Below are 5,457 nucleotides of genomic sequence, written 5' to 3'. Positions count from 1 at the left end.
GATCCGTCGGAGGACCCAGCAACAATTCCTCCAGAGTTTCTGACCCCTAGAGTAGAGGACCCCACGGAGGGTAGCTATGATACAGATCCCTCGGAGGATCCAGCGACGATTCCTCCAGAGTTTCTTACCTCCAGGGAGGAGGATAGTTATGACACAGACCCATCGGAGCATTCTTCTGGGACACCGGAGGAGGAGACTTTCGGGGATATGCCAGCTGCTCCTGTGATGGAGCATTATGTCAGACAGGACTCCCCGGAAAGTGCTACGGATTACTCCTGTCCTTTGTCCTGGTCATCAGTGAACCAGGAATCGCCTGGTTATCTATACTCCTCCGATTCGGATGGGGGAAATGACGGGAGTCAAACTAGTGGAAAGCAGACAGATGAGGATGAGGATCACACTTCACATGGAAGCTCACTGGACCAGGCCCGAGATTGATCGGCTACAGGTATATGAGATTTTCTTTGAAACTTTCTATGTATACGTAATCTTTGCAAAATACTAATTAGTGACGGCAGACAGAAATTCAAAAGGGGCCAAAGACTTAGCGGTTGTGAATAATGGCGATTGAGATGTCTCCGCCACCAGTGCGAATTTAGAAACCCCGGATAAAAGATAATCATATGTACGGATGGGAGTAAATAGTGAAGATTTAAACAGAGGCAATATGGTAATTGTATGGTCAGGAAAGTGAAGATAGGAGTGGGACCCGCTGTGAGGACGTTTTGGGAAGTTGCTAGAACCCCGACTTACCTTAAATTATGTGACAAAGGTCGTGCAGGGCAGTCGATATAATTATACCAGCATTCACGCATTTAAATGCACCAAAGTTTCGAGGTTAAGCGTGCTAAGGTGGGAGGATGGGTGACCCCCTAGGAAATATGCTGAAAATTTCATAAATGTGGGAACAAGAGACGAATGTGAAATGAGGTAGCCTAAAGTAAATTAGAGTGTGTGAAGTGGTTAAGAACCCTGTAGAAGTCGTGTAGGCTGAGACGGACTAGACTAGCAGAAGGGGAGAAAGCATGGCAGAGCTTCAGAACTAGAGAAGGTTTGATTAGTGTTTGAAAGTGTTTGTAAGTAAAGTAGTGGAGGAAATGTATATATGTACATGACATCTTATCTGTGACTGTATAACACTAACAAACAATGTAGCGATACATAGAATATGCTAGCTGAATGAAATTCAAAAGACGTGATGAAGGATATAAGTACGGATGTCACAAGGTAAGACCGATGCCGAACCCACACTAGTTAAGGCTAGAAGCCCTAATGTAGTGATATACGAGAATATATCTAGCCAGGGAATAGACGCAACAAACTCCGCGAAGAAGGAATTACAATTGTAAAAGATCGCGGAAGGCGACGATTATTTAAAAGGCATAGGCGTGTGCAGACCCTCTCAATGAAGGAAGGGAGAACGTGCTAGACCTAAAACGAACTACGACCATTTAGGATTCATAAAAAGGGACCTATTAACTCAGGACTAGAGTTTGAAGTATGTCGGTGTATTGTGAAGGTTACGAAAGGACGCAAAAATAAGTTGACAGCGGGTGTAATATGAGCTACAAGAGATACCTGGAAAGGCCGCCGAATATAAACGACAACTGAGACGGCACTAGGTAAGGATTTGTACAGTAGGATGTGTAAGTCATTAATCGGTTGGTTTGGTATTAGCGGAGCTAAGTCAATTGGCCTACAAGCAACCCAAGCTCCTAAAAGGGATATGTTCAGCGACGTGTGAGATATCTATAAGAGAGACCTCCCCGAAGTATTGTAATACACTAGGAGGCCAGTTTAACATTCGAGGACGAATGTTCTAAAGGGGGGGAGAATGTTATATCCCGCATTTTTGGGCAATCGGATAATTCGAGATAATCGCGGGAAGATAACAAGCAAGGCCTTATTGTTATTTTGTTTGACATACAAGTTGTTTATGAAATATTTTGAAGTGGGAATGTTAAGAAAGGTCAAGGGTGTAAAGGGAAGTTCGCAATATGACTCGTGGAAATATGGAGGAAGACGAAGGGTAAATTTGGAATTTGAAAAAAATAAAAAACCCTTCATGAGTTGTAAGACCCAAATGCATATATGGACTTGGGAATTAAAATGGGCCATTTGAGTCATCCAATTGGAGTGGGCTTAGGCCCAACTAGAAGTTTAAGAGACCAAATAAAAGATGACTTAGTCATCTTTTCCATGGGACATTCTAGACTTTTCAAGAAAACAAAGAACAAGAGAAAAAGGAGAAATTTTCCAAGGCCATTTCGGCCAAGAGCAAGATCCAACAAAACCTTGGAATTTTTTTTCTTCAAAATCATTTTCTACTAATTGAAGGGTTCCTAGCAAAGTGAAGTGGTCTTTGGAGCAAGAAAAACCCATATTCTTGCAAGTTGTGAGTTCTATCCAAGTGAAGAAGTGAGGAAGAAGGTAAGGTTTAATTCTTTCTTTATATGTTATGGATATTGGTGCATGTTGTAGTGTACAAAAAATGGATGAAATTCATGAGGAATATGAATATAGGGGTGTGGCCGTGCATGTATGTGTGTGTGTAGAAATCATGTTTTAATTATTTTATCTAGTATTGGGTTGTTATTGTTGTGGGTGTTATGTTAATAATGGAAGTCGGATGATTTTAGTGAAGTTGTAGCCATGTGTGTATGATGTTGGCCGTGAGTTGTATATCACATGTATAGCCGTGTATATTTGGTGAATCATGAAGGAATGGTGAGTAAGTTTTATTTAGTATGTTGGTTGTTGTGTTGTGAATTTTATATTGCAAATGAAAGCCTAATGAGCTTAGTGAAGTATTAGTAGTTGGAGGCTTGTCTTGGAAGATTATGTAAATTAAATATGATGTTCATGCATGTATGGAAATATAATGTTGTTAGTGTGAAGTTGTTAGTGCGTAAATTATTAAGTTGTTATTGTTTTTATTGGAGTTGGAAGGCTTTGAAGGAAGTAGTATATTGATTGAGTTGTTATAATGTATCTTGGATTGAATATGGAAATTGTTAGTATGGTTGTTGACATTATGTTGATAGTTTGGCCGGGTTGAATTCCCGGATTGTTGTTGATTAAAAATTGGCTAAGTTGAGTTTTGGGGATGGTGTATTTACAGAGGAAGTGCTGCCGAAATTTCGGTAGACAAGTGTTATTTTAAGATTCCACTTCTAAATGCTCTAATCAAGGTTTGGTGAATGTGACCAATTTGTAGATTTTGGCGGATTTGCAACTTGAATTTGGAGTAGCATAAGGAGCGGAAAAAGGTATGTAAGGCTTTACTCCTTCTTCTTTGGCATGTCTTAGACATACTAGGTTGGATACGAGCCTCGGGAACAACACTACTCTCCGGAATCCGCACCTAAAGTTACCCCTTTTTCATTCAGTACAAATGAATTAGATATTCATGAATAGTTGGAAGAATTGCCTAAACATCTAGATCTTGCGCAAATGGAACTCGAATACCTTAAAACCCTCACAAGTGACGCCATGAAATGTAACATATGCAAATTGTGTACGCTACCTCACTGGGCCCACCTCCGAGGTGGGCCCATTGTTCCCGGATTTTCCTTATTGTTCCGTTTGACCTATTTTGGAGTAGAATCCAAAGGAAACTTTTGATCCTTGTTCCGTTTATCAAATGACAAGTACTGTAACTATCCTAATGAGAATACTTCTATGATGATAATGATAACGATGATGTAAGGAAGAGAATATGCCTATGATAAGTATGACAAGAATGATTCCATGGCTAAGAGTCTTAAGCTAAGGATTCAATATGAGTATGAAAGTATCAAACTAGTTCTTGATCTTTAATTCCATCCCTTGGTTATGACACTATCTTCTAATGATTCCAAAGCAGATGAATTGATTTCTATGACATCCATGACTTCATTCTATGTTTCTTTCAACGCTATTCTCCGTTGATAGTCTCGCCTTATAAATATTCGTTCCTTCAAGGTGAGACAAAGCGATCACGGTTATTCCATAATGTACTCGGAGGTCACTGACCTTACGTCACTTCGATGGATACATGATTTTCTTTGGGCTCTCCTGCATGCTTATATGACATATGTATACGAGATATGAATATGTACATGGGGGATGGGAAGGGACACATGTCTCATTGCCACCTGGTCAGCTGGCATTATCATCCCGGACGCGGGATGCCCGGACGCGGGATATATGGGCGAGCCGACGTATTTCGGTGCTATGTGGGCAAGCCGACATTGTTCGGTGCTATGATATAACATGCTATGATATAACATGATATGATATAAAATGCTATGATATAACATGATATGATATGATACGATATGATATGATATGATAAGACATGACATGATATAAGTTCTATCTTCTATGTCTATGAAAAAGAAATGTGTTTAAAAAAAAAAAAAGGAAAGACAAGCATGCATGGTATCCGGCCTGAAAGGGTATTCCTATGTACAGGTTACTTCTTATCTCATTATATGTCCGATGATCCCATGATATTGTTATTCATACTTTATGTTGCTGTTTGTATTATCTTCCATGCCTTACATACTCGGTACACTATTCGTACTGACGTCCCTTCTTGCGGACGCTGCGTCTCATGCCGCGCAGGTCAGCAGGTAGACAGATTTGACTCCTAGGAGCTTCATCAGCAGCATTGTAGCAGCGCTCCAGTTGTTTCGGAGCCTCAGTCTCTTGGTACTACTTTTGTGTATATAATCGGGCACGGCAGAACCCGGCCCTTCTTGTAGAGATATGTGTGCTATGTTTAGAGGCTCGTAGACAGATATGTACAGTCAGATGCCTTGTACTTTTGTTCGTTTTGGGGTTGTATAACATGCTAGCAGATTTTATTAACACCTGATTATGGTTATGCTATCAATGATAAGAATAAGTAAAGAAATAACAGTATTACCAATCTGGCCCACTTAGTAATAAGAATGAGATACGAGTTAGGGGGTGCTCGGTACACGTATCGGGTATCCGTCGCGGCCCCTAGTTGGGTCGTGACAATTTTCATTTCCTCCCTCTTCTTCTTCATTTCTGTAACTGCTTTTCCTCCATAGTTGAGTTTAGGAGTGGGCGTTCGATATTCATTTCGATATTTTCAAAGTTCAATTTCGATTCAGTAATTGAAAAAAAATACTATCAAATACTAAACTTTCAAAGTTCGGTCGGGCAAGGTAAATTCCGATACGGTAATTTGAGATTTACCTTAATTAGGCAGAATTCTATAAATTTGAACTCCTTTTTTGTTTGCTCTTAAATAATTGTATACTGCAAAGTGACACTAACTATCTTCTATAACCGTTGGAAAACACCTTTCGAGTGTCCTTTCTGTCAATTACGTTGATGTTTTTATGTCAATCAAAGATAATCAAACAAGTCCAAAATATGGATATAAAGAATGAAAAATCAACTACAATTGATAGCTGACACTCACACTATGCATATCCTTAA

At 39.8% G+C, this 5,457-nt stretch overlaps 1 long non-coding RNA gene across 1 annotated transcript; it reads left to right on the top strand.

Annotated features, from left to right (window-relative positions):
• The first annotated feature begins 2,246 nt into the window (after window positions 1–2,246).
• On the top strand, window positions 2,247–4,850 carry LOC132636304 (uncharacterized). The gene is made up of 3 exons (XR_009581173.1): window positions 2,247–2,430; window positions 3,218–3,269; window positions 4,609–4,850. It is a non-coding gene; the product is annotated as an uncharacterized LOC132636304 (long non-coding RNA).
• Window positions 4,851–5,457: the final 607 nt, after the last annotated feature.

Source organism: Lycium barbarum, chromosome 4, assembly GCF_019175385.1.
Source record: "Lycium barbarum isolate Lr01 chromosome 4, ASM1917538v2, whole genome shotgun sequence".
In the NCBI taxonomy this organism is placed as follows: domain Eukaryota; kingdom Viridiplantae; phylum Streptophyta; class Magnoliopsida; order Solanales; family Solanaceae; genus Lycium; species Lycium barbarum.
The sequence above is the reverse complement of the archived record's forward strand: the minus strand, read 5'-3'. Positions and strand labels throughout refer to the sequence as shown.